Source organism: Tachypleus tridentatus, chromosome 9, assembly GCF_004210375.1.
Source record: "Tachypleus tridentatus isolate NWPU-2018 chromosome 9, ASM421037v1, whole genome shotgun sequence".
NCBI lineage: Eukaryota > Metazoa > Arthropoda > Merostomata > Xiphosura > Limulidae > Tachypleus > Tachypleus tridentatus.
Window position 1 is genome coordinate 100,094,358 of NC_134833.1, and position 20,094 is coordinate 100,114,451.

The window sequence follows — 20,094 nt, forward strand, 5'->3', positions numbered from 1 at the left end:
GATAGTTTTCTTTCATTAATTTAGCTTCAAATTTCACAATGGTTTAATAATGTGAAACACAAACATGTCTGAAATTTCGTGTAAACGTTTTACTTGGGGGATTTAACTTATTTCTACTTTTATCATTCGATCCATACTTGAAATTCTACTCATCTCGTGGCAATCTGTTTGACCTTTGAGGGTTGGAAATGTCCAGCAAACTTGCCCTCTTTCTAGGTATTAAAGAAATTCTCGCTTGAAGCTCGTTGAACCATATTCGTTTTCAGATCCGTTTGATTCGTTAAAACGCATGAGTATATTGCGCAGTTGATGGAAAAAGTAACCAAGTGAGTTCATTTATAACGACGAAAGGAAAATTTCTCCTATCCTGTTTGCTAGATATTTCTTTAAACAGAATGGCGAAAATTAATAGTTTCTTCTTTAGAAATCTAGTGCATAGTTTAAGTAAACGGAATATGTAAAACTTAATCGCAATTGCGTCGGACGTTTTACCAGATACAAAGTAGGGTGTAGTGTCATTAGTTCAGTTTATTTGGACGTTACGCTCGATGGAAATTGCCGATCAATCTAATGTGGAAGTGGAAGCTTTTAACTTGAGGCCTACTTTAACTATAGCTTTTTGTTTATTGTCTTTTTAGCATGTCAGTTTTGTACCTGTCTAGAATCTCCTTCTTTAGCCTTTTTTTGCCTTTGGAATAAAAGTTGTTGCTTTGAGAGACTAAAGTTCTCATTTCGAAATTTATTGCTAACGTTCGATGATAGGGTTTTCGTTTGCATGCAGAATATTGTGTATTTGTTCCCTGAGTAGTTTAGTTTGTGTGTTTTGATTCTCGCGCATAGCTTCACGAGGGCTATCTGCGCTAACCGTTCCTAATTTAGCAGTGTAGCAATAGAAGGAAAGCAGCTAGTTATCACCACCCACCGCCAACTCTTGGGCTACTCTTTTTCCAACGAATATTCACATTGAAAGTTACATTATAACGCCCTTACGGCTGAAAGGTCGAGCGTGTTTGATGCGACCGGGATTCGAACACGAGACCCTCAGATCACGAAACGAACGCCATAACCCACACAGCCATTTCCGATCTGTGTAGTTTAGTAACTTTGCTTTAGAAAATCCTTTCTCGAAAATACTGTGTACTGAAACTCTAGCCGCAACCACTGACGTGACAACGTTTTAGTTATCGTGTGACGGGAATTTATCTCTATTGAAAAATACACGTGCAGAATAATTTGCTTGTTCCGCCGTCCTTCACATTAATGGTAACTCACCGTGGCAAAATGAAATACGGATCGGTTTTAGTGAATGTGATTAATACAGTATAATTAATAGTAATTTCTAGGTTTTAATGGGAGATTCCCATTGATAAACGTGGTACGATGTAGGAAACGAAGTGAAACTAAAGTAGAAACGAATACAACTGTAACACCTGATAAGAATGGCTGTTATTGTTCTACACGATCATCCATGTCTAGTTATTAACTGTTGTAAATATTTGTATTTACGTGCCCCGCTGAGACTGCAGTATCTATACAATTTTAGAATCCAGTAATTAGGGGCTCCGTTTCCCGCGTGGGAAGGCAGAAAATAGCCAATTCTAAGTTTATTTTGAAAAAGGGAACAAATCATATATAAGTATTATATCTAAGTGTTTATTAGAAAGGAGCTTATGTCCTAGTCTTCGACTGCTGATCTTCTGCCTCCTTAAAAGGACGTTTGAGAAGGTCGGTATGTAAAAGCAACAAGAGAATTCTATCTTAAGGCTTCTCGTTGAACGAGTTTTATGCTATCGTCTCGTGCATTCGAACCGAATTTTGAAATGTACTTGATCGTGTTCATTGAGAAAAAATGTGTTAGAACGAGAATTGTAGACGAAATGATAATGATTTTATAATTTACTCGCAAATTTTTATTTCTTCCTTCATTTATTTATTAAGACAAATAAATTGGGTACATTTAGGATAATCAAAGAAAACTAGCTCACCAATATTCTTCCGTAAAAATAACTTGATTTGTTGTTATACTAACAAAGGCTTTCAATAATGATTGGAATATTTATTGTCCCCGAAAGAGCCCATCTTATTCTCACGGCCCTCACTGGATAAGCGCTGTGTTTGCGACGATACATCGCAGGAAAGCGTGCTTCGATACCCGTGTTTGGCACAGCATAGTTAGCCCATTGTGTAGGTTTGCTCTATTCTTCGAAAACACAAACTCCATTATTCTTCACTACGAGTGGGAAATGGTGCTAGAATGAGTTTAATTTCGTACATTGAGAGTTCACGAGTAGTGAGCATTATAATAAGGTGTAAATGGTTAACTGTAGATATATGACAAGATCTTTTAAAGGTAGAGGATTTGGTTTTGAATTTTGCACAAAGTGTCACAAAGGTTATCTGTTCTAGTCGTCGAAAATTTATCTCTGCAAGACTAGAGAGGAGGTATCTAGTTATCACTACAAACTGTTGACTGATTGTACTTCCATTTTTAGTAACGCATGAAGGCATTTAACGTGACCTTATAAACCCTTTTCGAGTGACAAAGCAGGCATGTTTGATGGGATGAGCATTCGCAACTGCAACTGTCAGGTTACGAGTTAAACGACTTACACAAGTAATTCTGCTTGACCTTGAAGCACTGGGAAGAGAACGCTTACGTACGCATAGATATAGTAGTCACGGATGGTGGAGAAAATGATGTATCTCTCCTACGGAAGAGAACATTGAGCTCGATACTCCTCTCCGTATCTGCAAAACTAGATGGAAGAGTCATATTAACTGAGCTCGAAAATCAAATTTTATAGAGCGGGCCAGTGGCGCAATGGATAACGCGTCTGACTACGGATCAGAAGATTCCAGGTTCGAATCCTGGCTGGCTCGATTAAGCGTTACAATTTTGCGTGTTTATTAAATTTGAGAAACGCAATCTTGGGGTTCAATTGAAGTGAATTTAGAATAACGCTCTTCACATTTCGAATGAAAATACGAAAGAATCGATGAACAACATACCAGAAATGAATTGAAAATCGGTAACGATGTGAAATATCTCTCGTGTCAATTAATTGGATAATTTAAATAATGATCCTTTCGCTTACGAATACGAAACACGATGATATCGATAGTTTTCTTTCATTAATTTAGCTTCAAATTTCACAATGGTTTAATAATGTGAAACACAAACATGTTTGAAATTTCGTGTAAACGTTTTACTTGGGGGGATTTAACTTATTTCTACTTTTATCATTCGATCCATACTTGAAATTCTACTCATCTCGTGGCAATCTGTTTGACCTTTGAGGGTTGGAAATGTCCAGCAAACTTGCCCTCTTTCTAGGTATTAAAGAAATTCTCGTTTGAAGCTCGTTGAACCATATTCTTTTCAGATCCGTTTGTTTCGTTAAAACGCATGAGTATATTGCGCTGTTGATGGAAAAAGTAACCAAGTGAGTTCATTTATAACGACGAAAGGAAAATTTCTCCTATCCTGTTTGCTAGATATTTCGTTATACAGAATGGCGAACATTAATAATTTCTTCTTTAGAAATCTATTGGTTAGTTTAAGTAAACGGATTATGTAAAACTTAATCGGAATTGCGTCGGACGTTTTAGCAGATACAAAGTAGTGTGTAGTGCCATTAGTTCAGTTTATTTGGACGTTACGCTCGATGGAAATTGCCGATCAATCTAATGTGGAAGTGGAAGCTTTTAACTTGAGGCCTACTTTAACTATAGCTTTTTTGTTTATTGTCTTTTTAGCATGTCAGTTTTGTACCTGTCTAGAATCTCCTTCTTTAGCCTTTTTTTGGTTTTGGAATAAAAGTTGTTGCTTTGAGAGACTAAAGTTTTCATTTCGAAATTTATTGCTAACGTTCGATGATAGGGATTTCGTTTGCATGCAGAATATTGTGTATTTGTTCCCTGAGTAGTTTAGTTTGTGTGTTTTGATTCTCGCGCATAGCTTCACGAGGCCTATCTGCGCTAACCGTTCCTAATTTAGCAGTGTAGCAATAGAAGGAAAGCAGCTAGTTATCACCACCCACCGCCAACTCTTGGGCTACTCTTTTTTCCAACGAATATTCACATTGAAAGTTACATTATAACGCCCTTACGGCTGAAAGGTCGAGCGTGTTTGATGCGACCGGGATTCGAACACGAGACCCTCAGATCACGAAACGAACGCCATAACCCACCCAGCCATTCCCGATCTGTGTAGTTTAGTAACTTTGCTTTAGAAAATCCTTTCTCGAAAATACTGTGTACTGAAACTCTAGCCGCAACCACTGACGTGACAACGTTTTAGTTATCGTGTGACGGGGAATTTATCTCTATTGAAAAATACACGTGCAGAATAATTTGCTTGTTCCGCCGTCCTTCACATTAATGGTAACTCACCGTGGCAAAATGAAATACGGATCGGTTTTAGTGAATGTGATTAATACAGTATAATTAATAGTAATTTCTAGGTTTTAATGGGAGATTCCCATTGATAAACGTGGTACGATGTAGGAAACGAAGTGAAACTAAAGTAGAAACGAATACAACTGTAACACCTGATAAGAATGGCTGTTATTGTTCTACACGATCATCCATGTCTAGTTATTAACTGTTGTAAATATTTGTATTTACGTGCCCCGCTGAGACTGCAGTATCTATACAATTTTAGAATCCAGTAATTAGGGGCTCCGTTTCCCGCGTGGGAAGGCAGAAAATAGCCAATTCTAAGTTTATTTTGAAAAAGGGAACAAATCATATATAAGTATTATATCTAAGTGTTTATTAGAAAGGAGCTTATGTCCTAGTCTTCGACTGCTGATCTTCTGCCTCCTTAAAAGGACGTTTGAGAAGGTCGGTATGTAAAAGCAACAAGAGAATTCTATCTTAAGGCTTCTCGTTGAACGAGTTTTATGCTATCGTCTCGTGCATTCGAACCGAATTTTGAAATGTACTTGATCGTGTTCATTGAGAAAAAATGTGTTAGAACGAGAATTGTAGACGAAATGATAATGATTTTTATAATTTACTCGCAAATTTTTATTTCTTCCTTCATTTATTTATTAAGACAAATAAATTGGGTACATTTAGGATAATCAAAGAAAACTAGCTCACCAATATTCTTCCGTAAAAATAACTTGATTTGTTGTTATACTAACAAAGGCTTTCAATAATGATTGGAATATTTATTGTCCCCGAAAGAGCCCATCTTATTCTCACGGCCCTCACTGGATAAGCGCTGTGTTTGCGACGATACATCGCAGGAAAGCGTGCTTCGATACCCGTGTTTGGCACAGCATAGTTAGCCCATTGTGTAGGTTTGCTCTATTCTTCGAAAACACAAACTCCATTATTCTTCACTACGAGTGGGAAATGGTGCTAGAATGAGTTTAATTTCGTACATTGAGAGTTCACGAGTAGTGAGCATTATAATAAGGTGTAAATGGTTAACTGTAGATATATGACAAGATCTTTTAAAGGTAGAGGATTTGGTTTTGAATTTTGCACAAAGTGTCACAAAGGTTATCTGTTCTAGTCGTCGAAAATTTATCTCTGCAAGACTAGAGAGGAGGCATCTAGTTATCACTACAAACTGTTGACTGATTGTACTTCCATTTTTAGTAACGCATGAAGGCATTTAACGTGACCTTATAAACCCTTTTCGAGTGACAAAGCAGGCATGTTTGATGGGATGAGCATTCGCACCTGCAACTGTCAGGTTACGAGTTAAACGACTTACACAAGTAATTCTGCTTGACCTTGAAGCACTGGGAAGAGAACGCTTACGTACGCATAGATATAGTAGTCACGGATGGTGGAGAAAATGATGTATCTCTCCTACGGAAGAGAACATTGAGCTCGATACTCCTCTCCGTATCTGCAAAACTAGATGGAAGAGTCCTATTAACTGAGCTCGAAAATCAAATTTTATAGAGCGGGCCAGTGGCGCAATGGATAACGCGTCTGACTACGGATCAGAAGATTCCAGGTTCGAATCCTGGCTGGCTCGATTAAGCGTTACAATTTTGCGTGTTTATTAAATTTGAGAAACGCAATCTTGGGGTTCAATTGAAGTGAATTTAGAAGAGCGCTCTTCACATTTCGAATGAAAATACGAAAGAATCGATGAACAACATACCAGAAATGAATTGAAAATCGGTAACGATGTGAAATATCTCTCGTGTCAATTAATTGGATAATTTAAATAATGATCCTTTCGCTTACGAATACGAAACACGATGATATCGATAGTTTTCTTTCATTAATTTAGCTTCAAATTTCACAATGGTTTAATAATGTGAAACACAAACATGTTTGAAATTTCGTGTAAACGTTTTACTTGGGGGATTTAACTTATTTCTACTTTTATCATTCGATCCATACTTGAAATTCTACTCATCTCGTGGCAATCTGTTTGACCTTTGAGGGTTGGAAATGTCCAGCAAACTTGCCCTCTTTCTAGGTATTAAAGAAATTCTCGTTTGAAGCTCGTTGAACCATATTCTTTTTCAGATCCGTTTGTTTCGTTAAAACGCATGAGTATATTGCGCTGTTGATGGAAAAAGTAACCAAGTGAGTTCATTTATAACGACGAAAGGAAAATTTCTCTTATCCTGTTTGCTAGATATTTCGTTATACAGAATGGCGAACATTAATAATTTCTTCTTTAGAAATCTATTGGTTAGTTTAAGTAAACGGATTATGTAAAACTTAATCGGAATTGCGTCGGACGTTTTAGCAGATACAAAGTAGTGTGTAGTGCCATTAGTTCAGTTTATTTGGACGTTACGCTCGATGGAAATTGCCGATCAATCTAATGTGGAAGTGGAAGCTTTTAACTTGAGGCCTACTTTAACTATAGCTTTTTGTTTATTGTCTTTTTAGCATGTCAGTTTTGTACCTGTCTAGAATCTCCTTCTTTAGCCTTTTTTTGGTTTTGGAATAAAAGTTGTTGCTTTGAGAGACTAAAGTTTTCATTTCGAAATTTATTGCTAACGTTCGATGATAGGGATTTCGTTTGCATGCAGAATATTGTGTATTTGTTCCCTGAGTAGTTTAGTTTGTGTGTTTTGATTCTCGCGCATAGCTTCACGAGGGCTATCTGCGCTAACCGTTCCTAATTTAGCAGTGTAGCAATAGAAGGAAAGCAGCTAGTTATCACCACCCACCGCCAACTCTTGGGCTACTCTTTTTCCAACGAATATTCACATTGAAAGTTACATTATAACGCCCTTACGGCTGAAAGGTCGAGCGTGTTTGATGGACCGGGATTCGAACACGAGACCCTCAGATCACGAGACGAACGCCATAACCCACCCAGCCATTCCCGATCTGTGTAGTTTAGTAACTTTGCTTTAGAAAAAATCCTTTCTCGAAAATACTGTGTACTGAAACTCTAGCCGCAACCACTGACGTGACAACGTTTTAGTTATCGTGTGACGGGAATTTATCTCTATTGAAAAATACACGTGCAGAATAATTTGCTTGTTCCGCCGTCCTTCACATTAATGGTAACTCACCGTGGCAAAATGAAATACGGATCGGTTTTAGTGAATGTGATTAATACAGTATAATTAATAGTAATTTCTAGGTTTTAATGGGAGATTCCCATTGATAAACGTGGTACGATGTAGGAAACGAAGTGAAACTAAAGTAGAAACGAATACAACTGTAACACCTGATAAGAATGGCTGTTATTGTTCTACACGATCATCCATGTCTAGTTATTAACTGTTGTAAATATTTGTATTTACGTGCCCCGCTGAGACTGCAGTATCTATACAATTTTAGAATCCAGTAATTAGGGGCTCCGTTTCCCGCGTGGGAAGGCAGAAAATAGCCAATTCTAAGTTTATTTTGAAAAAGGGAACAAATCATATATAAGTATTATATCTAAGTGTTTATTAGAAAGGAGCTTATGTCCTAGTCTTCGACTGCTGATCTTCTGCCTCCTTAAAAGGACGTTTGAGAAGGTCGGTATGTAAAAGCAACAAGAGAATTCTATCTTAAGGCTTCTCGTTGAACGAGTTTTATGCTATCGTCTCGTGCATTCGAACCGAATTTTGAAATGTACTTGATCGTGTTCATTGAGAAAAAATGTGTTAGAACGAGAATTGTAGACGAAATGATAATGATTTTATAATTTACTCGCAAATTTTTATTTCTTCCTTCATTTATTTATTAAGACAAATAAATTGGGTACATTTAGGATAATCAAAGAAAACTAGCTCACCAATATTCTTCCGTAAAAATAACTTGATTTGTTGTTATACTAACAAAGGCTTTCAATAATGATTGGAATATTTATTGTCCCCGAAAGAGCCCATCTTATTCTCACGGCCCTCACTGGATAAGCGCTGTGTTTGCGACGATACATCGCAGGAAAGCGTGCTTCGATACCCGTGTTTGGCACAGCATAGTTAGCCCATTGTGTAGGTTTGCTCTATTCTTCGAAAACACAAACTCCATTATTCTTCACTACGAGTGGGAAATGGTGCTAGAATGAGTTTAATTTCGTACATTGAGAGTTCACGAGTAGTGAGCATTATAATAAGGTGTAAATGGTTAACTGTAGATATATGACAAGATCTTTTAAAGGTAGAGGATTTGGTTTTGAATTTTGCACAAAGTGTCACAAAGGTTATCTGTTCTAGTCGTCGAAAATTTATCTCTGCAAGACTAGAGAGGAGGTATCTAGTTATCACTACAAACTGTTGACTGATTGTACTTCCATTTTTTAGTAACGCATGAAGGCATTTAACGTGACCTTATAAACCCTTTTCGAGTGACAAAGCAGGCATGTTTGATGGGATGAGCATTCGCAACTGCAACTGTCAGGTTACGAGTTAAACGACTTACACAAGTAATTCTGCTTGACCTTGAAGCACTGGGAAGAGAACGCTTACGTACGCATAGATATAGTAGTCACGGATGGTGGAGAAAATGATGTATCTCTCCTACGGAAGAGAACATTGAGCTCGATACTCCTCTCCGTATCTGCAAAACTAGATGGAAGAGTCATATTAACTGAGCTCGAAAATCAAATTTTATAGAGCGGGCCAGTGGCGCAATGGATAACGCGTCTGACTACGGATCAGAAGATTCCAGGTTCGAATCCTGGCTGGCTCGATTAAGCGTTACAATTTTGCGTGTTTATTAAATTTGAGAAACGCAATCTTGGGGTTCAATTGAAGTGAATTTAGAATAACGCTCTTCACATTTCGAATGAAAATACGAAAGAATCGATGAACAACATACCAGAAATGAATTGAAAATCGGTAACGATGTGAAATATCTCTCGTGTCAATTAATTGGATAATTTAAATAATGATCCTTTCGCTTACGAATACGAAACACGATGATATCGATAGTTTTCTTTCATTAATTTAGCTTCAAATTTCACAATGGTTTAATAATGTGAAACACAAACATGTCTGAAATTTCGTGTAAACGTTTTACTTGGGGGGATTTAACTTATTTCTACTTTTATCATTCGATCCATACTTGAAATTCTACTCATCTCGTGGCAATCTGTTTGACCTTTGAGGGTTGGAAATGTCCAGCAAACTTGCCCTCTTTCTAGGTATTAAAGAAATTCTCGTTTGAAGCTCGTTGAACCATATTCGTTTTCAGATCCGTTTGTTTCGTTAAAACGCATGAGTATATTGCGCTGTTGATGGAAAAAGTAACCAAGTGAGTTCATTTATAACGACGAAAGGAAAATTTCTCCTATCCTGTTTGCTAGATATTTCGTTATACAGAATGGCGAACATTAATAATTTCTTCTTTAGAAATCTATTGGTTAGTTTAAGTAAACGGATTATGTAAAACTTAATCGGAATTGCGTCGGACGTTTTAGCAGATACAAAGTAGTGTGTAGTGCCATTAGTTCAGTTTATTTGGACGTTACGCTCGATGGAAATTGCCGATCAATCTAATGTGGAAGTGGAAGCTTTTAACTTGAGGCCTACTTTAACTATAGCTTTTTGTTTATTGTCTTTTAGCATGTCAGTTTTGTACCTGTCTAGAATCTCCTTCTTTAGCCTTTTTTTGGTTTTGGAATAAAAGTTGTTGCTTTGAGAGACTAAAGTTTTCATTTCGAAATTTATTGCTAACGTTCGATGATAGGGTTTTCGTTTGCATGCAGAATATTGTGTATTTGTTCCCTGAGTAGTTTAGTTTGTGTGTTTTGATTCTCGCGCATAGCTTCACGAGGGCTATCTGCGCTAACCGTTCCTAATTTAGCAGTGTAGCAATAGAAGGAAAGCAGCTAGTTATCACCACCCACCGCCAACTCTTGGGCTACTCTTTTTCCAACGAATATTCACATTGAAAGTTACATTATAACGCCCTTACGGCTGAAAGGTCGAGCGTGTTTGATGGACCGGGATTCGAACACGAGACCCTCAGATCACGAGACGAACGCCATAACCCACCCAGCCATTCCCGATCTGTGTAGTTTAGTAACTTTGCTTTAGAAAAATCCTTTCTCGAAAATACTGTGTACTGAAACTCTAGCCGCAACCACTGACGTGACAACGTTTTAGTTATCGTGTGACGGGGAATTTATCTCTATTGAAAAATACACGTGCAGAATAATTTGCTTGTTCCGCCGTCCTTCACATTAATGGTAACTCACCGTGGCAAAATGAAATACGGATCGGTTTTAGTGAATGTGATTAATACAGTATAATTAATAGTAATTTCTAGGTTTTAATGGGAGATTCCCATTGATAAACGTGGTACGATGTAGGAAACGAAGTGAAACTAAAGTAGAAACGAATACAACTGTAACACCTGATAAGAATGGCTGTTATTGTTCTACACGATCATCCATGTCTAGTTATTAACTGTTGTAAATATTTGTATTTACGTGCCCCGCTGAGACTGCAGTATCTATACAATTTTAGAATCCAGTAATTAGGGGCTCCGTTTCCCGCGTGGGAAGGCAGAAAATAGCCAATTCTAAGTTTATTTTGAAAAAGGGAACAAATCATATATAAGTATTATATCTAAGTGTTTATTAGAAAGGAGCTTATGTCCTAGTCTTCGACTGCTGATCTTCTGCCTCCTTAAAAGGACGTTTGAGAAGGTCGGTATGTAAAAGCAACAAGAGAATTCTATCTTAAGGCTTCTCGTTGAACGAGTTTTATGCTATCGTCTCGTGCATTCGAACCGAATTTTGAAATGTACTTGATCGTGTTCATTGAGAAAAAATGTGTTAGAACGAGAATTGTAGACGAAATGATAATGATTTTATAATTTACTCGCAAATTTTATTTCTTCCTTCATTTATTTATTAAGACAAATAAATTGGGTACATTTAGGATAATCAAAGAAAACTAGCTCACCAATATTCTTCCGTAAAAATAACTTGATTTGTTGTTATACTAACAAAGGCTTTCAATAATGATTGGAATATTTATTGTCCCCGAAAGAGCCCATCTTATTCTCACGGCCCTCACTGGATAAGCGCTGTGTTTGCGACGATACATCGCAGGAAAGCGTGCTTCGATACCCGTGTTTGGCACAGCATAGTTAGCCCATTGTGTAGGTTTGCTCTATTCTTCGAAAACACAAACTCCATTATTCTTCACTACGAGTGGGAAATGGTGCTAGAATGAGTTTAATTTCGTACATTGAGAGTTCACGAGTAGTGAGCATTATAATAAGGTGTAAATGGTTAACTGTAGATATATGACAAGATCTTTTAAAGGTAGAGGATTTGGTTTTGAATTTTGCACAAAGTGTCACAAAGGTTATCTGTTCTAGTCGTCGAAAATTTATCTCTGCAAGACTAGAGAGGAGGCATCTAGTTATCACTACAAACTGTTGACTGATTGTACTTCCATTTTTAGTAACGCATGAAGGCATTTAACGTGACCTTATAAACCCTTTTCGAGTGACAAAGCAGGCATGTTTGATGGGATGAGCATTCGCACCTGCAACTGTCAGGTTACGAGTTAAACGACTTACACAAGTAATCCTGCTTGACCTTGAAGCACTGGGAAGAGAACGCTTACGTACGCATAGATATAGTAGTCACGGATGGTGGAGAAAATGATGTATCTCTCCTACGGAAGAGAACATTGAGCTCGATACTCCTCTCCGTATCTGCAAAACTAGATGGAATGAGTCCTATTAACTGAGCTCGAAAATCAAATTTTATAGAGCGGGCCAGTGGCGCAATGGATAACGCGTCTGACTACGGATCAGAAGATGTCTGGTTCGAATCCTGGCTGGCTGGATTAAGCGTTACAATTTTGCGTGTTTATTAAATTTGAGAAACGCAATCTTGGGGTTCAATTGAAGTGAATTTAGAATAACGCTCTTCACATTTCGAATGAAAATACGAAAGAATCGATGAACAACATACCAGAAATGAATTGAAAATCGGTAACGATGTGAAATATCTCTCGTGTCAATTAATTGGATAATTTAAATAATGATCCTTTCGCTTACGAATACGAAACACGATGATATCGATAGTTTTCTTTCATTAATTTAGCTTTAAATTTCACAATGGTTTAATAATGTGAAACACAAACATGTCTGAAATTTCGTGTAAACGTTTTACTTGGGGGATTTAACTTATTTCTACTTTTATCATTTGATCCATACTTGAAATTCTACTCATCTCGTGGCAAGCTGTTTAACCGTTGAGGGTTGGAAATGTCCAGCAAACTTGCCCTCTTTCTAGGTATTAAAGAAATTCTCGTTTGAAGCTCGTTGAACCATATTCGTTTTCAGATCCGTTTGTTTCGTTAAAACGCATGAGTATATTGCGCTGTTGATGGAAAAAGTAACCAAGTGAGTTCATTTATAACGACGAAAGGAAAATTTCTCCTATCCTGTTTGCTAGATATTTCGTTATACAGAATGGCGAACATTAATAATTTCTTCTTTAGAAATCTATTGGTTAGTTTAAGTAAACGGATTATGTAAAACTTAATCGGAATTGCGTCGGACGTTTTAGCAGATACAAAGTAGTGTGTAGTGCCATTAGTTCAGTTTATTTGGACGTTACGCTCGATGGAAATTGCCGATCAATCTAATGTGGAAGTGGAAGCTTTTAACTTGAGGCCTACTTTAACTATAGCTTTTTGTTTATTGTCTTTTAGCATGTCAGTTTTGTACCTGTCTAGAATCTCCTTCTTTAGCCTTTTTTTGGTTTTGGAATAAAAGTTGTTGCTTTGAGAGACTAAAGTTTTCATTTCGAAATTTATTGCTAACGTTCGATGATAGGGTTTTCGTTTGCATGCAGAATATTGTGTATTTGTTCCCTGAGTAGTTTAGTTTGTGTGTTTTGATTCTCGCGCATAGCTTCACGAGGGCTATCTGCGCTAACCGTTCCTAATTTAGCAGTGTAGCAATAGAAGGAAAGCAGCTAGTTATCACCACCCACCGCCAACTCTTGGGCTACTCTTTTTCCAACGAATATTCACATTGAAAGTTACATTATAACGCCCTTACGGCTGAAAGGTCGAGCGTGTTTGATGGAACGGGATTCGAACACGAGACCCTCAGATCACGAGACGAACGCCATAACCCACCCAGCCATTCCCGATCTGTGTAGTTTAGTAACTTTGCTTTAGAAAAATCCTTTCTCGAAAATACTGTGTACTGAAACTCTAGCCGCAACCACTGACGTGACAACCTTTTAGTTATCGTGTGACGGGGAATTTATCTCTATTGAAAAATACACGTGCAGAATAATTTGCTTGTTCCGCCGTCCTTCACATCAATGGTAACTCACCGTGGCAAAATGAAATACGGATCGGTTTTAGTGAATGTGATTAATACAGTATAATTAATAGTAATTTCTAGGTTTTAATGGGAGATTCTTATTGATAAACGTGGTACGATGTAGGAAACGAAGTGAAACTAAAGTAGAAACGAATACAACTGTAACACCTGATAAGAATGGCTGTTATTGTTCTACACGATCATCCATGTCTAGTTATTAACTGTTGTAAATATTTGTATTTACGTGCCCCGCTGAGACTGCAGTATCTATACAATTTTAGAATCCAGTAATTAGGGGCTCCGTTTCCCGCGTGGGAAGGCAGAAAATAGCCAATTCTAAGTTTATTTTGAAAAAGGGAACAAATCATATATAAGTATTATATCTAAGTGTTTATTAGAAAGGAGCTTATGTCCTAGTCTTCGACTGCTGATCTTCTGCCTCCTTAAAAGGACGTTTGAGAAGGTCGGTATGTAAAAGCAACAAGAGAATTCTATCTTAAGGCTTCTCGTTGAACGAGTTTTATGCTATCGTCTCGTGCATTCGAACCGAATTTTGAAATGTACTTGATCGTGTTCATTGAGAAAAAATGTGTTAGAACGAGAATTGTAGACGAAATGATAATGATTTTATAATTTACTCGCAAATTTTTATTTCTTCCTTCCTTTATTTATTAAGACAAATAGATTGGGTACATTTAGGATAATCAAAGAAAACTAGCTCACCAATATTCTTCCGTAAAAATAACTTGATTTGTTGTTATACTAACAAAGGCTTTCAATAATGATTGGAATATTTATTGTCCCCGAAAGAGCCCATCTTATTCTCACGGCCCTCACTGGATAAGCGCTGTGTTTGCGACGATACATCGCAGGAAAGCGTGCTTCGATACCCGTGTTTGGCACAGCATAGTTAGCCCATTGTGTAGGTTTGCTCTATTCTTCGAAAACACAAACTCCATTATTCTTCACTACGAGTGGGAAATGGTGCTAGAATGAGTTTAATTTCGTACATTGAGAGTTCACGAGTAGTGAGCATTATAATAAGGTGTAAATGGTTAACTGTAGATATATGACAAGATCTTTTAAAGGTAGAGGATTTGGTTTTGAATTTTGCACAAAGTGTCACAAAGGTTATGTGTTCTAGTCGTCGAAAATTTATCTCTGCAAGACTAGAGAGGAGGCATCTAGTTATCACTACAAACTGTTGACTGATTGTACTTCCATTTTTAGTAACGCATGAAGGCATTTACCGTGGCCTTATAAACCCTTTTCGAGTGACAAAGCAGGCATGTTTGATGGGATGAGCATTCGCACCTGCAACTGTCAGGTTACGAGTTAAACGACTTACACAAGTAATCCTGATTGACCTTGAAGCACTGGGAAGAGAACGCTTACGTACGCATAGAGATAGTAGTCACGGATGGTGGAGAAAATGATGTATCTCGCCTACGGAAGAGAACATTGAGCTCGATACTCCTCTCCGTATCTGCAAAACTAGATGGATGAGTCCTATTAACTGAGCTCGAAAATCAAATTTTATAGAGCGGGCCAGTGGCGCAATGGATAACGCGTCTGACTACGGATCAGAAGATTCCAGGTTCGAATCCTGGCTGGCTCGATTAAGCGTTACAATTTTGCGTGTTTATTAAATTTGAGAAACGCAATCTTGGGGTTCAATTGAAGTGAATTTAGAATAACACTCTTCACATTTCGAATGAAAATACGAAAGAATCGATGAACAACATACCAGAAATGAATTGAAAATCGGTAACGATGTGAAATATCTCTCGTGTCAATTAATTGGATAATTTAAATAATGATCCTTTCGCTTACGAATACGAAACACGATGATATCGATAGTTTTCTTTCATTAATTTAGCTTCAAATTTCACAATGGTTTAATAATGTGAAACACAAACATGTCTGAAATTTCGTGTAAACGTTTTATTTTGGGGATTTAACTTATTTCTACTTTTATCATTGATCCATACTTGAAATTCTACTCATCTCGTGGCAATCTGTTTGACCTTTGAGGGTTGGAAATGTCCAGCAAACTTGCCCTCTTTCTAGGTATTAAAGAAATTCTCGCTTGAAGCTCGTTGAACCATATTCGTTTTCAGATCCGTTTGTTTCGTTAAAACGCATGAGTATATTGCGCTGTTGATGGAAAAAGTAACCAAGTGAGTTCATTTATAACGACGAAAGGAAAATTTCTCCTATCCTGTTTGCTAGATATTTCGTTATACAGAATGGCGAACATTAATAATTTCTTCTTTAGAAATCTATTGGTTAGTTTAAGTAAACGGATTATGTAAAACTTAATCGGAATTGCGTAGGACGTTTTAGCAGATACAAAGTAGTGTGTAGTGCCATTAGTTCAGTTTATTTGGACGTTACGCTCGATGGAAATTGCCGATCAATCTAATGTGGAAGTGGAAGCTTTTAACTTGAGGCCTACTTTAACTATAGCTTTTTGTTTATTGTCTTTTTAGCATGTCAGTTTTGTACCTGTCTAGAATCTCCTTCTTTAGCCTTTTTTTGCCTTTGGAATAAAAGTTGTTGCTTTGAGAGACTAAAGTTTTCATTTCGAAATTTATTGCTAACGTTCGATGATAGGGTTTTCGTTTGCATGCAGAATATTGTGTATTTGTTCCCTGAGTAGTTTAGTTTGTGTGTTTTGATTCTCGCGCATAGCTTCACGAGGGCTATCTGCGCTAACCGTTCCTAATTTAGCAGTGTAGCAATAGAAGGAAAGCAGCTAGTTATCACCACCCACCGCCAACTCTTGGGCTACTCTTTTTTCCAACGAATATTCACATTGAAAGTTACATTATAACGCCCTTACGGCTGAAAGGTCGAGCGTGTTTGATGGAACGGGATTCGAACACGAGACCCTCAGATCACGAGACGAACGCCATAACCCACCCAGCCATTCCCGATCTGTGTAGTTTAGTAACTTTGCTTTAGAAAAATCCTTTCTCGAAAATACTGTGTACTGAAACTCTAGCCGCAACCACTGACGTGACAACCTTTTAGTTATCGTGTGACGGGGAATTTATCTCTATTGAAAAATACACGTGCAGAATAATTTGCTTGTTCCGCCGTCCTTCACATCAATGGTAACTCACCGTGGCAAAATGAAATACGGATCGGTTTTAGTGAATGTGATTAATACAGTATAATTAATAGTAATTTCTAGGTTTTAATGGGAGATTCTTATTGATAAACGTGGTACGATGTAGGAAACGAAGTGAAACTAAAGTAGAAACGAATACAACTGTAACACCTGATAAGAATGGCTGTTATTGTTCTACACGATCATCCATGTCTAGTTAATAACTGTTGTAAATATTTGTATTTACGTGCCCCGCTGAGACTGCAGTATCTATACAATTTTAGAATCCAGTAATTAGGGGCTCCGTTTCCCGCGTGGGAAGGCAGAAAATAGCCAATTCTAAGTTTATTTTGAAAAAGGGAAAAAATCATATATAAGTATTATATCTAAGTGTTTATTAGAAAGGAGCTTATGTCCTAGTCTTCGACTGCTGATCTTCTGCCTCCTTAAAAGGACGTTTGAGAAGGTCGGTATGTAAAAGCAACAAGAGAATTCTATCTTAAGGCTTCTCGTTGAACGAGTTTTATGCTATCGTCTCGTGCATTCGAACCGAATTTTGAAATGTACTTGATCGTGTTCATTGAGAAAAAATGTGTTAGAACGAGAATTGTAGACGAAATGATAATGATTTTTATAATTTACTCGCAAATTTTTATTTCTTCCTTCCTTTATTTATTAAGACAAATAGATTGGGTACATTTAGGATAATCAAAGAAAACTAGCTCACCAATATTCTTCCGTAAAAATAACTTGATTTGTTGTTATACTAACAAAGGCTTTCAATAATGATTGGAATATTTATTGTCCCCGAAAGAGCCCATCTTATTCTCACGGCCCTCACTGGATAAGCGCTGTGTTTGCGACGATACATCGCAGGAAAGCGTGCTTCGATACCCGTGTTTGGCACAGCATAGTTAGCCCATTGTGTAGGTTTGCTCTATTCTTCGAAAACACAAACTCCATTATTCTTCACTACGAGTGGGAAATGGTGCTAGAATGAGTTTAATTTCGTACATTGAGAGTTCACGAGTAGTGAGCATTATAATAAGGTGTAAATGGTTAACTGTAGATATATGACAAGATCTTTTAAAGGTAGAGGATTTGGTTTTGAATTTTGCACAAAGTGTCACAAAGGTTATGTGTTCTAGTCGTCGAAAATTTATCTCTGCAAGACTAGAGAGGAGGCATCTAGTTATCACTACAAACTGTTGACTGATTGTACTTCCATTTTTAGTAACGCATGAAGGCATTTACCGTGGCCTTATAAACCCTTTTCGAGTGACAAAGCAGGCATGTTTGATGGGATGAGCATTCGCACCTGCAACTGTCAGGTTACGAGTTAAACGACTTACACAAGTAATCCTGATTGACCTTGAAGCACTGGGAAGAGAACGCTTACGTACGCATAGAGATAGTAGTCACGGATGGTGGAGAAAATGATGTATCTCGCCTACGGAAGAGAACATTGAGCTCGATACTCCTCTCCGTATCTGCAAAACTAGATGGATGAGTCCTATTAACTGAGCTCGAAAATCAAATTTCAAAGAGCGGGCCAGTGGCGCAATGGATAACGCGTCTGACTACGGATCAGAAGATTCCAGGTTCGAATCCTGGCTGGCTCGATTAAGCGTTACAATTTTGCGTGTTTATTAAATTCGAGAAACGCAATCTTGGGGTTCAATTGAAGTGAATTTAGAATAGCACTCTTCACATTTCGAATGAAAATACGAAAGAATCGATGAACAACATACCAGAAATGAATTGAAAATCGGTAACGATGTGAAATATCTCTCGTGTCAATTAATTGGATAATTTAAATAATGATCCTTTCGCTTACGAATACGAAACACGATGATATCGATAGTTTTCTTTCATTATTTAGCTTCAAATTTCACAATGGTTTAATAATGTGAAACACAAACATGTCTGAAATTTCGTGTAAACGTTTTATTTTGGGGATTTAACTTATTTCTACTTTTATCACTTGATCCATACTTGAAATTCTACTCATCTCGTGGCAATCTGTTTGACCTTTGAGGGTTGGAAATGTCCAGCAAACTTGCCCTCTTTCTAGGTATTAAAGAAATTCTCGCTTGAAGCTCGTTGAACCATATTCGTTTTCAGATCCGTTTGTTTCGTTAAAACGCATGAGTATATTGCGCTGTTGATGGAAAAAGTAACCAAGTGAGTTCGTTTATAACGACGAAAGGAAAATTTCTCCTATCCTGTTTGCTAGATATTTCGTTATACAGAATGGCGAACATTAATAATTTCTTCTTTAGAAATCTATTGGTTAGTTTAAGTAAACGGATTATGTAAAACTTAATCGGAATTGCGTCGGACGTTTTAGCAGATACAAAATAGTGTGTAGTGCCATTAGTTCAGTTTATTTGGACGTTACGCTCGATGGAAATTGCCGATCAATCTAATGTGGAAGTGGAAGCTTTTAACTTGAGGCATACTTTAACTATAGCTTTTTGTTTATTGTCTTTTTAGCATGTCAGTTTTGTACCTGTCTAGAATCTCCTTCTTTAGCCTTTTTTTTGCCTTTGGAATAAAAGTTGTTGCTTTGAGAGACTAAAGTTTTCATTTCGAAATTTATTGCTAACGTTCGATGATAGGGTTTTCGTTTGCATGCAGAATATTGTGTATTTGTTCCTGAGTAGTTTAGTTTGTGTGTTTTGATTCTCGCGCATAGCTTCACGAGGGCTATCTGCGCTAACCGTTCCTAATTTAGCAGTGTAGCAATAGAAGGAAAGCAGCTAGTTATCACCACCCACCGCCAACTCTTGGGCTACTCTTTTTCCAACGAATATTCACATTGAAAGTTACATTATAACGCCCTTACGGCTGAAAGGTCGAGCGTGTTTGATGCGACCGGGATTCGAACACGAGACCCTCAGATCACGAGACGAACGCCATAACCCACCCAGCCATTCCCGATCTGTGTAGTTTAGTAACTTTGCTTTAGAAAAATCCTTTCTCGAAAATACTGTGTACTGAAACTCTAGCCGCAACCACTGACGTGACAACGTTTTAGTTATCGTGTGACGGGAATTTATCTCTATTGAAAAATACACGTGCAGAATAATTTGCTTGTTCCGCCGTCCTTCACATCAATGGTAACTCACCGTGGCAAAATGAAATACGGATCGGTTTTAGTGAATGTGATTAATACAGTATAATTAATAGTAATTTCTAGGTTTTAATGGGAGATTCTTATTGATAAACGTGGTACGATG

At 37.4% G+C, this 20,094-nt stretch overlaps 5 non-coding genes across 5 annotated transcripts; all 5 read left to right on the plus strand.

The window, feature by feature from the left end:
- Positions 1-2,807: 2,807 nt before the first annotated feature.
- On the plus strand, positions 2,808-2,880 carry TRNAR-ACG (transfer RNA arginine (anticodon ACG)). Its single transcript has one exon. It is a non-coding gene; the product is annotated as a tRNA-Arg (tRNA).
- A 3,048-nt stretch (positions 2,881-5,928) lies between these two features.
- On the plus strand, positions 5,929-6,001 carry TRNAR-ACG (transfer RNA arginine (anticodon ACG)). The gene has a single exon. It is a non-coding gene; the product is annotated as a tRNA-Arg (tRNA).
- Positions 6,002-9,047: 3,046 nt separating this feature from the next.
- TRNAR-ACG (transfer RNA arginine (anticodon ACG)) lies at positions 9,048-9,120 on the plus strand. The gene has a single exon. It is a non-coding gene; the product is annotated as a tRNA-Arg (tRNA).
- A 6,162-nt stretch (positions 9,121-15,282) lies between these two features.
- TRNAR-ACG (transfer RNA arginine (anticodon ACG)) lies at positions 15,283-15,355 on the plus strand. The gene has a single exon. It is a non-coding gene; the product is annotated as a tRNA-Arg (tRNA).
- Positions 15,356-18,401: 3,046 nt separating this feature from the next.
- TRNAR-ACG (transfer RNA arginine (anticodon ACG)) lies at positions 18,402-18,474 on the plus strand. The gene has a single exon. It is a non-coding gene; the product is annotated as a tRNA-Arg (tRNA).
- The last annotated feature ends 1,620 nt before the right edge of the window (positions 18,475-20,094 follow it).